Here is a 24204-nt window from a genome sequence, read left to right as displayed (position 1 = left end):
GTTGTTGGAGCCTATCATTGTGTTGACAGAGGGCCTCATTTTCCCTCTGTGCTTCCTGGTTGGTCCTGGAGAACTGGGCCAGTCTTTGCTGCAGGAGGTTTACCTCCTGAGTCCCATCCCTACTGGCCTGCTCCTTTCTTGCCAGAGCCTCTTCCACCCTTCTGGTGTGCTCTACCAAGTTCTGGTTTTCTTTTTGGAGGTCACCCAGTCCCTGGTGGGCCAGGTGATTTTCTTCCATTTTTCTTTTTAAATGGCAGACTTCCTGGCCTAAGGCGTCTCTTTCCTGACTAAGAGCCTGCGTTTGTGCCGCCAGGTCGTCCCTCTGCCTTTGAAAGGCACCAGCTTTCTGGCGTTCTTCATCAAACTCTGCCTGGGCATCCAGGTCTTTCAAAATCAGCTTGTTGTTCTCTTCTTTCTCTCTATCTAGCTGGCTTTGCAGGGTGACTACCTGCTCCGCGCATGCCCTGTTGAAATTGATCTGTTGCTCCAACTTTTTCTGGTTCTGCAGTAGGGAGTCCAAACTGTCTTGGTGCTCCTTCTGCAGGGCCAGAAATCTGGTATCCTGGTCTGTCTTTTCCTGTTGTAGGATGCCCATATCCTCTTTTATTTTAATGATATGTTGCCTACTATCATTTTCTGACTCCTGGCTCCTGAGCAGCCTCTGCTCAGAATAGTCCAGCTCAGATTGGGCCTTCTGTAATGCCAGCAGTTGCCTACTCGCCAGATCTTGGCCTTCAGCACATTTGTCCTGCATGGCTCCCATATGTAAATATAAATATGCCGCTACCCTGGCAATCTTATTGTGTTCATCTTTGGCTTTAGGAGCCATATATAGTTCACTCAGGGCCACATGTAATGGACCCTGATCTCTCCATAGGTCTGACCCTGTTTCAGTGACCTGTCGCGTGATGGCCTGCAACCAGGCATCCTGGCCCTGTTCAGTCCATTCACCTCTCACAAATAGTTTATGTAAGAGGTGCTCTCTGGCTATTTTCATGTCTACTAAGGTCGTCATTCTAGAGATTGGTCTCTGTCCTGACTTACAGAAATTAGTATTTTATTTTTGCAAAACAGACCTTTTCCTAAGAGCGTTCCTATGAGGAGTGCTTTACAGCGTAACACAGCGTGGTGATCCGACCGGATATGTGTATCTGGTCAGCTGGCACGCTGTATTAATCTGCACAAATGGTAGATCTAACCCAAACGTCCGGCACGAGCCCCCAATTTGTAAGAGGATTCAATTCAGCACTACAGCTAAGTCAGCTTGCTCTCACAGGCAGTGCCCCTCCCCTGTGCTTCCAGGAGAAATCTCCATTTACGACTCCCGCCATAAAACATTTGCCTGAGTCAAGACAGGGCTTTGTTCAATTTCCTGCAGAGCCCAGGTAATTCAATCAGGGAAGTGTCATATCCCTTTTGGTGTGAGCAGCAAAAGGGCAGCTAGGCCTGGGAACACAGCTGTGACTCAAGTTTCACTCCTGATGGGGTTAGTTGCCAGGCAGAATTCAGTTCCTTAAGCCAGGTTTCAGATAAAATGTCACTTTTTGTTTCCCAGTTTAAGTCAAGACAATTTTTTTACATATGCAGCTAGAATGCTGATTCTAAGTTCAAAACTACGACATTTAAACAATTGCAACCTATGTGACACTCAAAGTAGGTCACTCATTTCTCTTAAACCTTGAGATTTTTAATGTCTTTCAGTCCAAATTTACTTAAACTGCTGAAATCCCCAGCTCAGCCAGTCTTGTTATAAACCTTCAAGTCACTTCAGAATATAACTTTACATTGGATCCACCTCTCAGTAAGTCTTTCTTTGGCCTGTTTTGGGTTCATTTATTCAGTTTTCTACAAAAAAGTAAAATCTGGTGGTTTTAAAACGCCGGCTTTCTGATAGTGGTGAGTACTGGTACTGCACCCCTTTCAGGGATTTAAGAAAATGAATTCCCAACAGTTATGGGTTTGCTTTTGGCAATCAGCATTGCCACTCCCAATGGTTTCAGACTACTGTGTGGGTAGTCCAATGGTGGTTTTAGGCAGTTTCCTTCTGTGCCCATAACATCGGCAAAAATGAGTGGCAGCCTATTCTTCATGCATTTCCCTGTGCATTTTCTGGGAAGCTCTGGCCATCATGATGTTTTCATGTCAGTACTGCACAGTTTTGAGGTAGGGCTCGGATGCATGGGTAAATACATCCCACAAACCACAGCCCCCACCACAGAGGATACACAGGAAGAGAAGGAGGGTGAGACAGGCCCAGCATGCCCTACCGGTGCAGCCAACATTACCACGCCGGCAGCCCCCAATCCCCTGCATCAGAGCCACCCCCTTCAACCTCACACCAGAGCAGATCCACACCATGTACCGGCTTGACTGGGACACCATTACCACCATAGTGGACCTGATACATGACGATATAGTGAGCCTCATAGAAATCAGCACTGCCATCCCCCCTCTACTGAAGGTAGTGTCTGTGCTCCACTTCCTTGCCACAGGCACCTACCAGCATACAGTGGGACACATGCATGGCATTTCACAGCCCATATTTTCCCGTATACTCAACCAAGTGCTGGATGCCCTCCTCAACCGCACAAGGGACTACATATCCCTACTCGGGACTCCCCAGGAGATATATGATACAAAAGTTGCCTTCCATGCACTGGCAGGCATGCCAAATTGCATAGGTGCCCTCGACTGTACCCACGTTGAATTGGTGGTCCCGCATGCCATGGAGGTGCCGTATCGCAACCGCAAGCAACACCACTCCATCAACGTCCAGATGGTGTATAATGCCAGTAAAGCCATCACACATTGCAATGCCCGATTGCCCGGATCAACTCATGACTCCTTGGACCTACAGAACTCCACACTACCACACTAAATGGAGCAACATGCCGGACGACGTGCCTGGCTGCTTGGTGAGTAACCTGAATGGGCCATGGCAGTGCATTGGGGCTGTAAGTATGTTGGCTGCATACTCCACCTGGGTGGGAAAGGGGGGGATGCCAACTTCACCTGGGTGGGAAAGGGGGGGGGGGAGATGCCTACTTCACCTGGGTGGGAATGTTCACGCCAGTGCACGATGTGACCTCACAGAACACTGTGCATCAAGGCAAGTGACACGGCACATGACTACCTAACCACACAGTGATGAATTAGAGCCGACACCTAACACAACATGACTAACAGGAAACCTGGCCAAATACCACAACACATGCACCACTCATCGGCGGCCCTTACACACCGTAAGGGCATCCAGCACCATGCAGTGCAATAGCACCATGTCGCAGACTCCTGCATCTCACCACAGAGGACAGTCATCCCTGGGAGTGCATAGAAGTGAGTCTAACAGGGATCCCACCGTGTGTCACTGGTCCTGCACACCCATAGGATTGCTGCAAGTCACCATGGCACAGATCAGTGCAGAATGATGAGTATGCTACTAACTACAGCCAACCCCCGTCACCAAAACTCGCACAACACATCAATGAATGCAGTCCAACACTGCTGCATGCATATACGATGCACATGCAACAAGACGTGAGTGCACACCATAACCCATCATGAAGAAGCTACTCCCTCCGTCATTCCATTGCACAGGACACATAGCCGGGCCAGTAATGGACATGTGTGTATGGCCAGTAATCACCTGCTGCCATGTAAGACTAGTACAGTTCTCCACCATGAATTTACAAACACTTACCTTCATTCCACTCTCATGCAGGTGATGCTGGCTACCCTTTGAAGCCGTGGCTCATGACCCCGGTCCGCAACCCACAGAACAGGCACGAGGAGGACTACAATAGATCCCATACCCGTACACGGGTGGTGATAGAGCAGACCTTCGTCCTGTTGAAGGCACGATTTTGTTGCCTCAGCCGGTCGGGTGGGGCACTCATCTACAGCCACGAGAAGGTGTCCAAGATCACCATGTCATGTGTAATGCTGCACAACATGTGCATCCGCGGGAACGTGCCACTGCCCCCTGACTGCTACCACCAGATGATGATGAGGGGGAGGAGGAAGGAATGGCAGGACAGCATCACGGTGCCGATCCACAGGAGGGACGTGCCTTGTGGCAATCATTGATCGGTCAATATTTCTGACTCACTAGTCAGCTGAGGGTGTGAGGATGACAGGAAATCAGGCACTGGGTGTGGGGATACATGTACACCATGCACTGTGGAACATTAAAAGACACATGCACAATGATCAATGTCCACTCTGTTTTGTTTGATGATCAACCGGTGTATTGAATAATAATGTTCTAACGTGTACAAAAAAACCTCCACCCCCACCCCCCTCCTCCTCCCCCCCAACTCCCACACACACCCTCACCCCCTCCCCCCCCAACTCCCACACGCATCCTCACCCCCCTCCACCTCCCCCCACAACAACCCCATAATAGTTCCATTAGGACAACATAGGCCACATGTGTGTGCCAGCATGGTCAATGTGCACTCCCAGAGCCAGGGGGATCCATGTCGTGGCGGCGCTATGTACGCAGTGAACGATGGACCGGGCTGGTCTGAGTGGAGGAGCTTTGTGAAGGTGGGTCCTCCCGCTGGGGCTGTGGTGTGGGGTGTGCTGCTTCCAGGGCATCTGTGATCCAGCCAAGGACGTCGCAGAGCCGGTTTGTGCTCGCTGTGATCACCTCGCCCAGAGCCTGAAGGTCATTGCGCCACTCCACCCTTGATTCGTGATTGTCCCTGATAAACTCCTCAATGAGGCCTGTGAGATGCTGGGAGCGCACTACATCCATGGCCGATGTGGCCGATGTGCTTGGCAGGCTTGGTATTGGGCCATCAGGCCTTTCCGGAGTTTCTGCAGGGGAAGTGGATACAGGACAGGCAGGTTGTACTCCTTGCCCTGTGAGCCCTGGGGTATCACTCTCCCCAGAGTCACTGTGTGCCACCTGGCTGTATGATGGTGTGTCAGGGGTATGGGCAATGTCATTGGTGTCCTCCACGTTGGCTCCCGATATTGATGGGGGGCTGTCTAGCACATCCAGGAGGCACATGGCGTCATTCTCACCAGCCACACTGCACTCCTCAGAGTGCAGCATGGGACATGTGTCCAGTGGCACTGCAGGCATGGGTAGGGGTGCGGGTGGGGGTTGTGCACCCTCCATGGGGGTTGCTGGAGCAGGTGGTGTTGCTTGTGTTGTCTTCCTGCTTGCAGGTATACAGCGGCCCCTGACTCTGCCCCTGGAGGTTTTGGCCCGGATGCTTTCCTGGTCCTCGCTGTCATGTTCGCAGCCTGTGGGGGAGAGGGGGAGAGAGAGACGGCATGAGCAATGATTTGGGGGTCAGCATTTCTACATGCCTATGGTACCACAATGGGATTGCAGCAGTTTGTTGACATTTGGGTGGTGAGTGGGACAGTGATCTGGGCGTGGATGGTAAATGCATGCAGATGTCTGGGTCACTCATGTTGGCGGAGTACTGTGATGACTCACATTCACAATGTGTACAATCACTGCCCCGTGTGCCTCACAGAGTCAGCCTCTTTGTGTGGTATGGGCCATATGGGTTACAGCCTTGCACCTGACATCAGCCTGGGTCCCACTTGTTACAGCATGATTTCATTGGGGGGGGTTTGCCCAACCATGACGTGACACTTTGCCCAGCCCTTGGCAGTGACTTACGTTGGGAATGCATGTTCTGTCTTGACTCATGACACTCAACTCGATCAGCGGATGGCGCTGCACCGCACTCCATTTCTCCAACCCCTTCTATGGCTTCTGTGCCCATCATGGCAGCACACGTTTCCTCCCACGGCATCATTTTGATGGGGGAACCTGGCCTTCCTCCTGTCTCCAGGGCCTGACTTCTGTTTGCCGAGAGGATGGCCCGCACCCTGAGACGGAGGTCATCCCACCGTTTCCTGCAGTCCTTGGTGGTGCGGGGGGTGTTTCCCACGGCGCTCACACCCTGTGCCACCAAGGCCCAGATCTCTTTCCTCCTGACGACGGTGGGCCTCCGCATATCACTGATGAATACAGTGTCTGCATGTTCGTGCATAGTGTCCACCAGTATCTGGAGCTCATTCTGGGTAAAACGCTCCTTCCTTATGCGTGCAGCACCCTTTTTTAATGCTTTGGGCATGATGCTGGTCTCGAATGGCTATTTCTCTGATCACTATATGCCTCCGGGTCCTGTATGGAGAGGATGGCAATGGATTGTGATTTTAAAGATGGCCGCCGTGCTCCTTCCCATTCCTGTGCGATGGCGTTTTTTCCGGTTTCGTTTTTTAACGGTGACTGTAAATAGCGGGGACTGCTATTTACGGTTACCGCTAATTTCTCTATGTCGGTAGTGTTATGTATGGTGCGCTTGTTGCCGTTAAGGGCTTTTGGGGCCCTTTTACGGCATGGAGATGAGGTACATTACCGGCATGGCACAAAGCGCGTGCACGCAAAGTCGGAATAGGCCGATTTTTACGGTCTTATGCTAGCACGGAAACGCTCTTTACGCCATGCCGGTAAATGCCTATACTTACCGCCCAACTCGGAATGAGGCCCATAGTCTCTTGGAATAAATACACATCATGCACGCATATATGGAGACCTACAATCTGTCAGCTCTGATAAATTATCGAAGCCACAACAACTCCAAGATACAACCATAAGAGGATTAGTGTTGAATATTAGGCTGGGCTTCTCTGTGCATGATATTCCTACATATGGCCTTCACGAGCCATGCCCATTCCATTGTTATAATATTTAGACTGTGTATGGCACCAAGGGAATTAATTATAGAAGTAACAGGTGAAACCTTAGTCAAAGAACCCCCTGTGAATTTGTATAAATTGTGTTAATTCCTTTCATTACAATCCAATTCAAATTGATCAATGGGCCTCATTATAAGGTTGGAGGTAGCCTTGGCGCTAAAACTGACAAGGCTACCTCCAAACCGGCATGAAAATCTGGCACCTGCGAATGGGCAATTACCAGGGTATTCCTGCCCGCTGGACCCGGTAATTGCTTTTTCGCGGTGGTGCCAGTGCCAGTATATCCCCATTCCCATTTGAGCTCGATAGGGCTCAATGGGAATGGGGATGCCTGTAGCACCGGCACCGTTCATAACAGTGCCGGTGCTCTAGGCTTGCTGTGTTTCTGGGTGCCTTTCATTCCGCAAGGGGCAGACCTGGCGGAATGAAAGGTGCCTGTGAGCACAGCTCAGAGTTTGCCGGTCCATATGCAAAGGTACCAGTAAGCTTATCTGTACCGTTGTATCCAGAACTGCAACCTTGTAATGAGGCCAATGTTTCCTTGATTTTCAAAATGAATCACATCACAAGCTCATCAATCTCATTATATTTTGACTGCTCCCAAACCAGTTTTGCTTCCAGACATGTGTGATTGATCTATTATGACCAGACACAGGAATAGCTCTAATATCAATGTCTCCAGAGTGAAATGGCCTCAAAGCTGGGATCTTCGCAAAGATGGCCAATAGCTTAAATCAATTCAATTGCAATGGTCTGTTGACTTGTGTCAAATTCTCTAGACCAGAGATGCAGATATTATGGACCAAAAATGTATTGTAGATCTTTGCACCTGACCCTCATTATCAGATGCTTTACGGGAGAGGCACACTTCCTTTGTATTTCTGATTGATTGACTAACTTTGCAGAATAGATGATAAGCCACTCAAAACAAGAAGGCTCAAATCCCTGAAAGTTTAAAATAGGTTTGGACACCTGTTTATTATCTAGTGAAGATGCATCACCTTTGATTGTACTAAGTGCAGCGGGTGTTTCAACCTCTTTGGCAGTTGATATCAAATCTGTCATGTTTGGCTGTTCTAGCAGAGTAGCATTTTTCCTTCTGCTTTTCTTAAATTTGCTTGATGTTTTAGCGAGAGCTGCAACATCCTCCTCCGAAATTATGGTTGGATGCACATAATTCTCATCTATATTCTCCGGGACTGGTGTCAATGCTATCTGCAATTTTGTTCAGGATCTTTTCCAGGATCCTTTAATATTTGGTCATTTTATGTTTTGGGTTATTTCGCTGCACCATCTTTTTTGTTTGTTTGTTTATTAGGTCTGGCTGAGTGCCAATAATGAGGGTAGGGCACACATTCTTCTCCTGTAGAACCACATAGTGATGGAACTCATTGGGTTCCGATGAGAGCAGATCAGGTGAGGCACTTCAATGAGTGACATTCAGTACAGAAAGGCATATGATGAAATGTGTGGCTAGAATAAAAAGTTTGCTTACAGTGGTTTCTAAATCCAGGCCTGTTCTATGTAAAACACATATAGGATCATTCTGATAAAAAGCATTGTTTTTTTTCCTGCCCAATCCCAAATTCTCCTTATAAAATCACTGTTCTGTTAAACCAAATCCTTAACATTATCATAGAATCTTAAGATGGATTCAATATCTGATCAGTTACACAGAAGTATACAGCAACTATTATTAAATGGAGAACAGTCAATCTGGAATAAAAAAGTCACAGCATTTTATAGAAATTTAAAAATTAAATTGAGTTCTACATTGTTTCTGCTTTTTTTAAGCTACCTACAGAAACCCGAAGTGTAGATTTTAAACGTCAGGAATGAGATTGCAAAAATGCTATTATGCCTTTAAGGAACCAATTATATTATGGAAATGTGGAAAATAAAGTAACTACTAATGCAAGTGCAACATTTGTGAATGAACCCAAGCAACAATACTGAGGAGATATTTTGTTCAAGACAAATTAAATGAGGCCTTTGAGGCTGGGCTATAAACCTTGTGACACTGTCAAATAATCTCGACTTCCTCACCAAGGGCTTTAGGTGGTACTGCCTCGGATGTAGTTGGGCAATCTACATCTGCCTCTCCAAAGCTCCCCCTCTCAGTTTTATGAGTGATCTTAACTTCCTCCGCTTTGGGAAACAATGCCTTTCTAGGATCCTCTGGGCTATTTTCTCTCCTGCCTGATATATTTCCTTCCCACTGTTCTGAATCACGATTTGTATGTCAACTCTATAGTCTGGGTCTAAGACACCTGCTAATATGCCCAGGCCATATCGCCAAGCCAGGCCTGATTTAGAGGCAAGTCTGATATAAGTGCCTGATGTGGATATTAAGATCAGTTCAGCTGGTATTAAGACTCGGTCTCCAGGTTTTATTAACTCCCCCCTGCATCTACATCCACATCAAATCCAATGGACTGTTCTATAGATACTGATGAATCAGAAGCTCTGTTGATAAGTTTTTCAAACCTGAGGGTCCCCCAGTTTGTGTTAACTGAGCCCGATTCCACTCCTGACACCACGGATGATGAACCAGGAATGGTTCCATGTGTTAAAATTGCGACAAACATTTTTGTTTACACAAAAAATCATGGAAAAAAGCCAGCAGTTTTGCTGCTACTCCCCTTAAATGGTATAATGGGGTACACCTTTACCGGGTCAAATCACAACATTTTTTCCACTATTTTTTGTGCAGACTTTTTTGCCACAATTTTATTACTGCATACCCCAGGAATGAGACTCGGACACAAGGAAGTAATGGTTTTGGTCAAATACATTTATTAAAATAAAAGGAGGCAGAGAAATGCCTCTCTGCCCCTGTTCTAAGAGGTGTTTCCATGCATAAAACCAAAACAAAGGGTCTGTCAATGTCAGTATGTCCAAAGCAAAATTGCCCCATGTCCAAAGTACTATTCTGGCCCTCACATTCTAACACAGTTAACTTTAAGATGGAAAGGGTAATGTCGTTGGCCTAGGGTAGTTTATAAGGAAAATGCCTAACTTCAACACAAAAGTTCCAGAAGTGCTGGTACACAAAACAACTTGGCTCATTGTCTTTATCTTCCTAGGATACCTGGTGTACTCGCCTGTCATATTTTCACTCCTCTTGATCAGGCCAGCCTCATTGTAGTCAGACATAATTTTGCCAGGACCTCATTAGGTGATGTATGTCTTATACACTCCTCAGCTTGTCCTTGCCTGGTGTGCTTCCCTACCAGGACTTTCTTATATGTGCACACATGCAACTGCCTGGAATACTCTCCAGCCAGTATGTTCTTATATGTGTATTTTCCTTGCAGCATTAATTTGTCTGGTGTACTCTCCTGCCAGGGCTTTTCTCATGTGGGCTCGGCACACATTTCCAAATGTGATATTCTCTTATGTTTGCTTGATCTGATATTTTATCTGCCTGGTATTCTATCCTTCTAGGGCTTTTCGTAAATGTGTTTTGCATACACTCAAACAAGTGAAAGTCTATTACTTTTGTTGCATTTTCCCTTTTAAGAAAATTTTCTCTTTCATGTACGTCATTTGATTCATTAAGAGTTATTTGGGTTAGGAATGTTTGGCAATATGCCCCGGTGTCCTACTTCCCTTGGGCGGACTCACCGGCTCTTGCTGACATTCTGCACTCTGTTTCTCTGATGGCAAGTTGGTGGCAGTCATTCGGGATTCCTTCCATTTCGCCACCTCTGTGCCCTGGCTTTTCTGCCTTTCGTGGTTACTGTTGGGATCTTCTGCTTTGTTTCAGGCTTCAGTAAGGAAAACAGTGCTTCTCAACACCTGCAAATGCCCAGGATCCCTATGTTGGCTTCTGGCGTTCGTCCAGTGTGTTATCTCTCGTGATTAGCTTTCCTTTTCCTGGTCCTTGAGCCGGTCGGCTTCACAGAACTCTCTGCAGCCCCCCAGTCTCTCCATCCGTACCAAGAGGACTAGCTTTCTCCCACCAGCAGTGCACCTCAGCCAATTTCTTCAGTTTTTTAAATGTTTCACTGCCACGGGTATGCACTTGCAACAACTAGAACACAGCTTGTGCTCTGGCCCTTCTTTGCTCTGCATTAGTCAGCTCATCTTCCTCATCCCAGTATTCTTGTAGCTGGGGGAATGGAAGTCAACTATTGATGTTTTGCATGTAATGTCTGGTAGGTGTTCGCAGTAATATTTAAGGGCAAGTCAGCTCTGGATGATTTGTAGGTGGAGCCTGAGAATATGTTTTCATGATTCTTAAAAGGTCTGTCAGATGTTAACAGCTTACATACAGATCTTGTGAAAAGGTCTTCAGTACCCTTCCTAGGTGGATAAGGAAGCTATAATAATATGCCATTATGGCATTGGGCATGGACGGGGTATCATCAAGAGAAGAAGGGGGATACCATGTATTGTTTGATTGTGCCATGATATTCTCCCAGAGGCTGTCTCCCCCCATGTGATCCTCCCTCATGAAGCTGCCCCCATGGTCAGGATCAGGAAGTGGCTGCTGTGCCCTGGCCTCATGGGGAGAGGTCACTGCCAGGAAAGGAGTGATGACACCATGGGATGCATCACAACCCCCACATATATTCTCAGAATCTCAGTACCTAATACTAATACATGCCATTACCCCACATTCTTCTTCCACATCCCAGTACCCAATAGTAATCCACAACATTACCCCAACATTCCTCTGCTTCATCCCATTGCCCTAAAGAAATCCATGTCCTTACACCAACATCCCTCTTCCTCATCCCAGTACTCAAAAGTTATCCATGTCATCCCCAAATATCCATCCATTAGTAATCCAAATTATTAACCCCACATCCCAAATATAATTCACGTCATTGCCTCTACATCCCTCTTCCTCATTCCATTAGACAATAGTAATACATATCATTATCCATGCATTCATCTTCCAAATCTCATTACCCAATAGTAATTTATGTCACTACGCCAAAATCCCTCTTCCTCATCCCAGGAACCAAAAGTAATCCATGTCATCACAGTAGAATCCTTCTTCCTCATGCCAGTATGCAATAGTCATCCATATCATGGATGACTATCCCTCTCCCCTGCTAACCTCTGCTTAGTTTATGTCCACCTCATTCCTCCATCTCTCCCCTAACTCTTCAACTTTTGCTAACTGGTCCCCTGGCTCGCCTCCAGAGCCTCACAGGTCCCAGGCTCCCCCGCCAGTCTTTGCACTTGCCTCCGGGCATCTGCACTGTGCTCAGCACTACTGCACTTTCAGCATCCGTTCCATGAGAGGGGTAACCTCTCTGCGCTTAACCCAGGGCTGTGCTGGACTGGGTGCACTTGTTCTCCCTCCCCCTCCCTTGCACTACCGTCTATATACGTGCATGCCCTGAAAATACTAGGCCTAGTAAATTCTGTCTTGTCCCTCCTTTGTCTCCCCTCCCTAATTTGGTTGCACTTGAAATACGTCATGCACTTGCACTAGGGGAAATGCTGTCAGGCCTAGTAAGCTAGTTATTTTTCTGTTAGATCATTTGGAAACCTCAGGCCTAAGAATGACTACTTGATTCTCTTGCTCCCTTCCCACCTTGAAGCGATTTGAAGCACTTCACTTGCGTATAAGCGCTGTACCAATAAACCATTACAATTACAATCATTACCCAAACAGCCTTATTCCTCGCCCTAGTGCCCAATAGAAATCCATGTCATTACCCCATCATCCCTCCTCCTCATACCAGTACCCAGAAATAATAATCCACATCATTATTCCCATATCCCTCTTGCTTATCCCAGTATATAAAAGTATTCCATGTCATTACTCCACATTTCACTTCCCTCAGACAACTACCTCAATAGTAAACCATTTCATTACACCAACATCCCTATTTCTCATACCAGAACACAAATAGTACTACATATCATTAAACCCACATACCTCTTACTCATCCCAGAATCCAAAAGAAATCCTTGTCATTTGCCCCACATACCTCTTCCTTATCCAAGTACCCAATAGAAATCTGTGCCATCACCCAGAATCATTCTTCCTCATGTCAGTACCCAATAGTAATTTACAATAGTACCCAAACATCCCTTTTCCTCGTCCCAATACACAATAGTAATCCGTCATCACCCCAGCATACCTTCGTCTCATACCAATACCCAATAATAATCCTTATAATTATGACTGCATCCCTCTTCCTCAGTCCAGACCCAATAATAATCCATGTCATTATTCCCTTGTTGCAGTGCCCAGTAGAATTCCATGCCATTACGCCAACAGACCCTCTTCCTCAAACCAGCACCTCAATAGTAATCCATATCATTACCACCACATCACTTTTTTGCATCCCAATGCCCAATAGTAATCAATGGCATTACCCCTACATTCGTCTTCCGCATTCCAATACCCAATACTAATCCACATCATTACACCAACATCCCTCTGCTACATCATGTTACCCAATAGCAATCAATATCATTATGACCGCATCCCTTTTCCAAAATGGAGGAAATCAAGGAAGCAGATAAAACTGAGAGATTTGGGAAATGGCTTTGGGGAGGCAGATGAAGATTCCTCAAATACATCTGTGGCAGTAAAAGTGAAAACCCTTTGCAAGGAAGCTGAGATAATTCCTGCTTTAGTATTTTCTCAATGGAATGACCCCTTGCTAGCAGAGGCTTTTCTACATGTGGTATCAGAAGAAGATGGGAGACAGAAAGGGGTGGGGCATTCTCCTTTTTAAGGCATGGGCTGTGGAAAACTCTATAGACGTACTCCTGGATCCCATATTATGGTGCCTAAAAGTCACAAGAGGATGGTGCTAGAGATTGTCGATTGAACGGGTGGTTACTTAGGAACAGCTAAGACACAAGGGCAGGTGATAAGCAGATTTTATTGGCAGTATATCTATGCTGATGTAAAATAGCTCATACTTACCTGTGCCTTGTGTCAAAAGACTATCTCCTAAATACCTCCCGAGCTCCAATTCAACATGTACTTATCATTGCTCTATCCATTTCCTGTATAGGTCTGGACATAGTCGGACCCCTTGAGGCATCTAGGTTGGGAATCATGGGGAGGCATTCCTAATGGATCAAGGGACTACCTTCACGAGTCAGTTAATGGTAAAGGTAAAACAAATCTTACACTTTAAAACCCGTAGGACCCTAGTCTGGATTAGTGAAGCCTTTTCAACAAAACCCTTTAAAGTGTAATTCGGAAATCGAGTTGGTTGAGGCAGACAGCAAAACTTGGGACACTATGATACCCTGGGCCCTTTTTGTTGTCCGAAAAACACCAGAATCCTCAACAGGGTTTTCACTATTTTAACTTTACCAAGGTAGGGAGGTTTGGTATGTCCTTGGCATGTTATGAGGTACCTGGAAAGCCCTGTTACCACTCTCTCAGACTGCCCAACGTCTAAAGGAACATATGGCTACTGTGAGAGCGATAGTTCAAGTACACCTGGCTAAAGCCCAAGAAAACCAAAAGGTCTCTCATGATAAAAAGGCTCTACTCAGATCCTTTTTTATTGGACAGAAAGTTATTGTTCTCCTGCCAATATCCGAAAATAAGATGTTGTCTAATTGGCATGGACCTTATGAAGTAATTGAACAAACTGGGTCATACAACTATTGAACCTCAGAACCCTACTGACCCATATCTATCATATAAATTGCCTTAAGGAATGGAGAGAAGATCCCATAGAAACCACAACAGTGTCTCTTAAAAGATCAGTCAGATAAAAATACTTTGATTGCTTCCCACCTGCCACAGACCCAGAACCAAGATCAGTTTTCAGATATCTTTAGAAGTGATCTGGGAGTGTAAACAAGGTTTTTCACTACATCTGCACATCCCCGGGGAAGGCTGTCCATTTAAAAACATACCAGATCCCCGAAGGAAGACAAGGAATAGTCATGCAAGAAGTGGGGAACGTATTGAACTCTGATATTATTCTACCACCCCAGAGTCCTTGGTCCTCTTTGATAATACTCATTGGCAAGCCAGATCAATCACAGAGATTATGTATTGATTTCAAGAAGGTAAATGCAGATCCAAATCAACATTTACCCTATGCCAAGGATAAACAATCTGATTGATTGACTGGAAACCGCTGTTATCCACTCCACGATTTATCTGACAAAAATATACTTTTGTCTATTCAAATTCAAGGTGTTACCCTTTGGGCTTCATGGGGCACCAACCACCTTTCAAGGGCTAATGGACCAAGTCCTTCATCCATACTCGTGGTTCTAGGGATCTTATATCAATGATACAATCATCCATAATAGGACGTGGAAAGAACATATGCACCATAACTATTTAGTCACCAGGGTATTGAGGAAAGCGGCCTTACTACCAGTCCAAACAAGTGTCACTTGGCACAGTCAGCAATCAAGTACCTCAGTTTGTTTATGGGGAATGGACCTGTTTGACCCCAAATTGAAAGGATGAAGGCTGTGCAAGAAACCCCAGTGACTAAGACAAAAAATGATCTAAGATGCTTTTTTAGGGTTGGTTGGGCATTATAGATGGTTCATTCCCAATTATTCCTCTATTACCTATCACCTCACTGATAAGCTCAGAAATGCAGAACCCCAATATATAAAATGGAGTCTGGCAGACAAAAACTGTTTTGATAGACTTAAAACAGTTCTGTGCAGTGAGCCAATTTTAACAAATAATTTATCTTACAAACAGATGATTCACATGTTGAATTAGGGGCTGTTCTTTCCCAAGTTCAAAATGGCATTGAGCATCCGATTCTTAATATTAATCTGAAATTATATCCTAGAGAAAAGAACTATGCCACTATTAAGCTTGAGTCCCTAGCCATAAAATGGTTAGTTTCATACTTAAAATATTATCTCACTGGCAGAAATGTTATGCAGATTACCAATCATTCTCTATTAACATGGATTAGTCCTCATGAAGCCACCAATGCACAAGTCAAGTGCTGGTTCCTAGAGATGCAGCCCTATTGTTTCACAGCTGAACAACAAAAAGGAAGAGATCAAGGGAATGTAGACTTTCTTTGCTGTTTCCCAAAAGAGGCCGAAAGAACTTGTAGCATTAAGGGAAGGGTATGTGATGAATCTGATGATGTCATCACTCCTTTCTCAGAGGTAGCCTCTTCTCATGTGGCCAGGGGACAGCAGTCAATATCTGATCCTGGGTTGTGGATATGCAAGGGTGGATCACATGAGGGGAGGCTACCCTCCGTGGAATGGACAGGCATCATAAAATGAGACATGTTATCCCCCCTTTCCTTTTAAGGAAATCCCTGGCATTCCCATGTTTTGATGGCATGTTGTGACAACCCCCTTCGACATCCTGCAAAAGCTGTTGACAGAACTTATGATCATTTTTCACCTATTAAAACAACATGTACTGAGACGAGGAAGAGGAATGCCATGAGAAAGAGTGTGAACCATAATGTGAAGTCTAGTGTTGTGAAGAATGCAATTGGTCCAAGAACCTTCCACTTGGAAGCAGGAGTTTAAATCAGCTGCTGCGAGAACATTTAGAGACCTTCCTTTTCTTAGGGTCAGCTTGGAGACTGACAAGAGACGAAAGTTGCAGTGCAGAGCAGACAGAGTCCCAGTTTAGGAGGAAACCCTGAAGGCAGGAGAGTGGAGGCTGCAAGAGAGGGAGCTGACTCAAGCACTCCTGTCCAGTCGGGCAGACCAGGAAAGAGAGGGGATCAAGAGCTGTGGCTTGAGGACTCTGCTGGTGAGAGGTGCAGAGATGAACTCCAGGCTAGTCATGTAGTGAAGCGTTGAGGGTTGAGCGTGGAGTCGCCAGACAACAAAAAAAGGAAGTGCTGGCGCGAATTGGAAGCCAGTTCGGGCTTAATTCTGCTGCAAGAAGCGTGAATGCTCCATGCCGCTGACTGGGGAAAACCGCTCAAGTCCAGCTAAAACTGAGGCAAGTCCTTGAATGTGTACGATTGGAGTAGAGCACACATATGTTGTCGGTGAACCCACAGGAGAGAAGGGGACTCCGACCCTGAAGGAAAGAGACCCTGAAAGAGTGAATTGGTTGCCAAGAGCGGGGAAGAGAGTAATCCTCATGGAAATCGGTCTCATCTTCATTGTCACAGTAATTTGCCATTAAGTAACTTGAGGCTCATGCCCACTTGTACTGAATGAAAAAGAGGGATTGCAACATAAGGTCCTGCCAGGAGAGTATACCAGGTGAATTGAGGATCTGAGATTCACACCCATAAAAGATTGTATAAGAGAACCTGGCAGGGGTGTATACCTGGGGCTATCTTACAGAACCCTTGCACTGGTGCAAGTGCAAAGTTTGGACGGTATTAGCAGTAGGGCAAAGTTCGCCCTATTTTGAAAAACACTTGGACATATTAGAAAACTATTGCACCATGACAAGTGCAGCTTGGCATGGTATAAGCACCAGGACAAACATGTCCCCTGTGCAAAAAAGATATGTTTTCAATGTGTTTCATGCCCGGGCAAAGTTTGCCCTAATGCTAATAGCATTCTGTATTAGCACTAGGGCAAACTGTGCCCTGTTGCAATAATGCAGTGAAAATGTATCTGTATTGCCAGAGGGCAATTTTTGCCTTTGTGCTTAAACCTTGGCAAACTGCACTTGTCATGGTGCAATAGTTTCTAATGTGTCCTATTGTTTTTAAAAATAGGGAAACTGTTGCCCTAATGCTAATACTGTGCAAACTTTGCACTTGCACAAGTGCAACATTTCTGTAATCTGGCCACTGGTGTTTTTAGTGTCTGGGAACCACACCCAAATTGTGTAAAAGAACTGTACAGTAGAACCTGGCATGGGAGTATACAAGGTGTTTAAGAGCCTGGGACCCACACCCAAATTAAGAAAATAAACTGTACAAATGAACCTGGCTGGGGAGTATGCCAGGTGTTTTTCGAGTCTGTGACCCCAACCCAAGTTGTGTTATATTGGAAAGAGAATCCTAAGCAAGACACATGCCCCAAATATTTATATTGTATTGCATGTGGAAAAATGGGTGGGAAGGGAGACATTTCCCCTGCAGTGAATTGCAACGCAAGAAGAGGGAATTATCCTCTTGGGTTATAAAGAACTTGGTTATTCTTTGAACTTTTGTTTGGTGGAGAGAAACCTGGGGAAGGGAGTCATTCCTTTTGGAACTGTGAACATTATCCATTTGGAACATTTGTTGGAGTTAAAGCTTTAGTTGAACTTGAATATTTGCTCTCTTTCTAAGCCAAAGACCATACCCTTCATACTGTAGAGTTAATTTTAGTATACGAGGGATAGGATTGCATTTCAGTCACAGCACACTTTCGCTTTGGACATCTTGACAATTGACATACCCTTAGTTTTGGTTGAGGTAGAGAAATACCTTTTAAATCAAGGATAGGGAGGAATGTCATTACCCCTACATTCTGAACACCTAATAGTAATCCACATCATAACATCCCTCTGCTACATCCTGTTTCCCAATAGCAATCAATGCCATCATGACCGCATCCCTCTTCGTCATCCCAATATCCAATAATAATCCATGTCATCACCCTTTCATCCCTCTTCCTCGTCCCAGTACTGAGTAGTAATCCATGTAATTACCCCAACATCCCTTTTTGCCAAACCAGTAACCCAATAGTAATCCATATGAGCACCCCCACATTCAATTTCTGCATCCCAGTACCCAATACTAATCCATGTCATTACTTCAGCATCCCTCTTCCTTATCCCAGTACACACTAGTAATCCGTCTCATTTACCCAATATCCCGCTTTCTAAAACAAGTACTGCAATATTAATACATATTATGACCCACACATCCATCGTCTTTGGCCCAGTACCCAGTAACAATCTGTCATTATGCCAACATCTCTCTTCCTTGTCACACTACTCAATAGTAATCCATACCATTTTCCCAACTTTCCAGTACCCAATAGAAATCCATATGATTACCCCCAAATCCTTCTTCTTTGGCTCTTCCTCAACCTAGTACCCATAACAATCCATGCCATTACCCCAACATCCTTCTTCCTAAAACTAGTACCCTAATAGTATTCTATATTATTAATAATGCATCCCTCCTCCTCATCTCAGTACCAAATATTAATACATATCATTACCACACATTTCTCTTTCTCATACCACTACTCAAATGTGAAAACATAGCATTAACTTAACATCCCTCTTCCTCATACCAGAACACCAATAGTAATCCATATCATTACCTCCACATACTTCTTCCTCATTCTAGAAACCCTATGCTTATCTATGTATGCAGCTTCCCCTGGAGATGGAAAGGGCAGGAGTCCTTCTCCTCCCTCACCTTCTGCAGCTGCATCCACCCGACGAGCACATCGATTAAATTGACCTATACAGGCCAGCGTACTACCAGCCACAACGATCCATCTTCTTTACACCATGATTGGCTTCATATTTCATTGGTGAGCATAATCCGTGGGTTTACTTGCTATTTAGTGCCTTAAATGTTGAGATTGCAGCGCTCGCTGCTTCGCCGAGCTTCGTGATCAGCTGTTTGTGCTCCTTGCCTGATTGCAAGATGGTCAGCGCAATGCAGCCCCACATCGAGGCTGTGCATCGTTGCTAAGCTACAGGCTTCTATTTCAAAATCTGTATTTCACTCGGCAAGCGGACGCCGGTCTCTGACGAAGGCCGTGATAAAGGTCCTGTTTGCCCTCTAGAATCCAGTTGCAGCTTCCCCTTGAGACGGAGAGGGCAGGAGACCTTCTCCCCCTCACACTCTGCAGTCACATCCACCCGACAAGCACATGGTTGAATTGGCCTATACAGGCCAGCGCACTACAAGCCACAAGGATCCATCTTCTTTACCCATGATTGGCTTGATATTTCATTGGTGAACACAATCTATGGGTTTAGATTGCAGCGCTCTGTGCTTCGCCAAGCTTCGTGATCAGCTGTTTTCACTTCTTGCCTGATTGCAAGATGGCTGGCGCAATGCGGCCCCACATCCAGGCTGTGCATCGTTGCTAAGCAACAGGCCTCTAATACAAAATCTGTACTTCCGCCGGCAGGCAGATGCCAGCCTCTGAGGAAGGCCGTGATAAAAGTCCTAATTGCCCCTGTTTGCCTCGGGATGACGAGTGCAACAGTCTTTGCCCGTATTCACCGATACTACCCGGTCCGTCCGCATAACTCACTCTGAGTTGAACAATTCCCCCTCAGCATTCCTTGTAAAGCATCGCAACCTCTCTCCGCAAGTGTGACCTGCGTACTCATTAACATTATCATACATAAAGTATTGGTCACTTCTCAACTCCTCATGTAACTACATGCCTTTGTATATAATGTGGATGTTGTCTTACTGCCACCAGATATTGTAAATCACTTCTGAATGCCTTCAAATACCTATCTTGCATTCTTATCTATGCTTATCTAACCTGTGATCGCCACCTGGAATGTGTCCGTGCATGTATTATTGATGCCTTTACACAGGCTACTGGTCTACGTACTAACACGTAAACTCCAAATATCCTTATATATATTATAACATCATTATGATCCATGTGCGCCCCGACCGCCGAGTCGTTGAGGTGTTACTGATACCTTAGTGTTGCTTCTTGATCATTGCCAAATGTACACAGCTGTGAAGGTTTTACCAGTGCGTTAACCGTGAGCATCGCACATAACCTTTAATTACTACCGCATAATGTACCTTAATCTGCCTTGATATCATGTACCACATCTAACCCATTCGTACCATCAGGTTTTGCCTCCAACCTACATAAATTATTGTGTGCTACATTGCCCGGATATTGGGCATTGTACTTGTCTCGGACTGTACTTGCTAACCTGAATAGTGTATTGCACCTAGCCTATTGCACCTGAATACTATGCATTGTTTCTAGATTAGTCAAACTATTGTGGTCCGCATTAGCTTGCCTGACTCTGCTCAGTGCCTCTTGCTGACCTTCCCACCCCACATTGCACCCTAGCCAATCTTAAGACATTGCTTTGCACCTAGAAGCCTCTGATAGTCCCATCACACCTAGCCTAAGAGACTCTTTACATTGCACCTAGCCCATCTGGATACCAAGTACTGCACATAGCCCTAGCTATTCTATGCCTACAATTCCCAGGTTTTCAGCCATTGTGCACTATTTCTTGCCAGCCTTGACATTTTGTATTGTACCCAGCCAACTATAATCATTGTGCACTGTATCCAGTCTAGTTGTTATAGTTTATTACTTTATCTAGTATTCAAACTTGCCTGTCACAATATATTGCCTCAAGCCTGTGATATTTACAGTGGACTACATCTAGCACACCCTAGACTATCTACTATCTAGCTCTGCATCTACTCTACCTAAACACTAGTGCTGTACCTAGCCTGCCTTACCTTATACCATCTCAGCGCCCAGTCAACAACCAATGCCCTCCACACTCATGGAAATTCGAGGGAAATCCCAATATACTCACAGGCTTGCAGCTTCCTCTTGGCCTTTAGCCTTGCTGCAAGTGTCCTCCACCATACTCTTAATTGCTTACTGCACTTTCACGACTTTACTAGCTCAACAAAACTCAGATGACCTGCCCTCCAAATTGTCTGGTCACCCACTGCCGACTTACCGCCTCGCCATGCCTGACACATATAACATCTTTAATGCACCATGCCTCACCTCCTGCAGAAATGTGAGACTTGGCTCTCGTACTACCTCAGGATCTTATGCCCAACAAAAGTCACTGAGGCTCAACCGGACAAGCACTACTGTCACATCGCCTTCTCGTCCTATGCCGACACACATGCCCGGTACTCCCCCCCACAAATTGAAGGTGTCACCATTAAGGGAACCCTTATTAACAACAAGATCATTAATTGCCCATGCGCTAGACATTTCAGACTTGATCACAGCCAATGAACTAGATTTCCTGGCGATTACAGAAACCTGGTTACACCCAGCTGTTGGCCCAGCTCTGATGTTAGCAGTCCCATATAAGTACGTTATCTTCAGGGCAGATAGAACTACCAAGAAAGGAGGAGGGGTAGCTATCATTGCCAAAAATACCCTAGCAATTAGAGAATGTGCCAGCACCCATTACACATCTGGAGAACTCCTCACAGTGAAAGTCCTGCTCTCAGCATCCTCGTCCATACCATTTACAGACCACCTGGCCAACTAGCCTCCTTTGAGGACGATATAACTGGCCTCCTGCCTCAAAACACAAAACCAAACTCACAAATGCTACTTCTAGGTGATTTGAACCTAGGCTTGCATGACAACCTAGATACTAACGGTCTAGCCATCCAAAATACCCTCTTAGAACTAAGATTCCCATTGACGATATCGGACCCCACACACTGTAAATGCTGAATCTTAGACTGGGTTGCAGACCTCAACTGGAACACCAAAATACTAGCCAATACACTGTGCGCTTTGTCTGACCATAATGTCATCTCTTTCGAAATCCCTGATTCCAAACCACCAACACCAAAGGATATCCAAGCCCCGCCAACATTAACTAGGAACAACCGCTTAATCTCTCTATAAAGTATTCTCCCTTTAATTCAACCCATTACTCAGGACCAATTGCCTCCCAACTTAGACCCTGCTGCAACGGTAGAGCTATATAATCAGAACTTCTTAGATGCCCTAGACCAATTGGCCCCTCTTAAACTAAGGAAAGCCAAACCAGTAGCACACCTCAACAAATGGTTTACTCCTGAGTTGAAATCATTAAGCAAAGCTAAAAGAGATGCAGAAGCATCTTGGAGAAAAAAACCTTCAGTTCAAAATAAGGATAAATATATAACTGCCTCCACTTCCTATAAAATTGCTATCCTAGAAACAAAATGCAGAGTTACAACAAAAGAATCTCTAACAACAAATCTAATACGAAGGAGCTTTTCACTATCCTTAAAGAACTGGAATCTCCTATCACACCCCCTGACTCTTGTAGGAAAGATATCCTTTGATGTACCAACATCCAAAAGGCACTACTCAACAAAATCACAATGCTCCAAACTAAAATTGAATCTAAAAGAGCTAGTCTGGCGACTACTGCCAAAACGAGCACCTTAAACCCAATGCAATCCAACTTGAACTCCCAGTTGGCCCGACAGCCCAAACACTGCCTTTAAATTCACTCCAGTCACTGCACTAGAGGTGGAATCCATCATTAGAAGCCTTAAACCATCCAGGTGTCAAGGTGACATGTATCCAGCCTTCATCATAAAAGAAGGGGCCAAAGAATGTGCCCCCTTCATCACCTCTTTTAAAAGTGCCTCCTTTGCCTCCTGCACCGTCCCAAAAAACCTTAAAGATGGGTGGGTCATGCCGTTCATCAAAAAGCCAAACCTTGATATTAATATCCCAACCAATGTTAGACCTATTACCACCATGACTTTTCTTCTATAAATTGTAGACAACAATGCATATATCCAGATTCAAAACCACCTTGAATCTAACAACCTCGTAGGCCTTAGACAATCATGCTTCAGAGCTAGACACGGGACTGAACCAGCCCTTCTGGATCTGAAAATCCAAATGGATGAGGCTAGAGATAACGGTAAGCCTGCTCTACTCCTCCTACTGGGCCTATCGGTTGCGTTCGATTTAGTTGACCATAACATCCTAACCAACCATCTAACTACAGCGGCTTCATTCTTGAGCCAAGCTGCAGCATGGGTCAACTCCTTCGTGGCAGACAGATCTATGAGGGTCTTCTCCCCTATCGCCTCAGCTAATCCAGCCCCCATCACATGCGGAGTCCCTCAAGGTTCCTGCATATAACCCACCCTCTACAATATATACACTAAACTATTATTTGACCACCTAGATGACTTAGGTGTATCATACACAAATTATGCAGATGATATGCAAATTCTCATCACTCTACCAGGCAACTACCAATCTGACTCCACACTCCTAAATGAAATATACAGCAAAATACAGGGGTGGATGGCCATCAGGGCCTTTGTCTCAACGGCGATAAAACTGAGATCCTCCTCATAGGCTCCAAGTTAAAACTCAGCAAATTAGGCCCTAAATATTCTTCATTGAATATAGATGGTAACCTAATCAAAGTTGACAATGTAGCAAAAACCTTAGGTTTCTATCTAGATTCTGCATTAATCCTTCAAAGTGAAATCAATGCCACTGCCTCATCAACGGCATACACTTCAAAACTGATAAACACCTGTCGACCTTTCCTGAATACTAACAGCTGTCTCACCCTTGCTAGAACCCTTATAATGTCCAAATTGGACTATTGTAATATTCTCTACTTGGGTACTAGCCAAAGGAATTTGCAGAAACTACAAGTAATACATAAAAATGCTCTTAAGGCTGCCCTTAACATTCCTCGATCAAACCATATCACACAAATCAGAAAAAATGCTAATTGGCCCCCGATCCAAGAAAGGATTACCTTCAGAACTCTCATGATCACACATAAGTGCCTCAACAACTCAGCTTCCAAGTACCTGATTAACAAATTCTCTAGAAAAGAATCCACCACACCTACCAGATCCACATTCGCCCATT

This window comes from Ambystoma mexicanum, chromosome 4p (genome assembly GCF_040938575.1).
Source record: "Ambystoma mexicanum isolate Mex_15411 chromosome 4p, UKY_AmexF1_1, whole genome shotgun sequence".
Taxonomy (NCBI): Eukaryota; Metazoa; Chordata; class Amphibia; order Caudata; family Ambystomatidae; genus Ambystoma; species Ambystoma mexicanum.
This window is presented reverse-complemented; position numbering follows the sequence as displayed.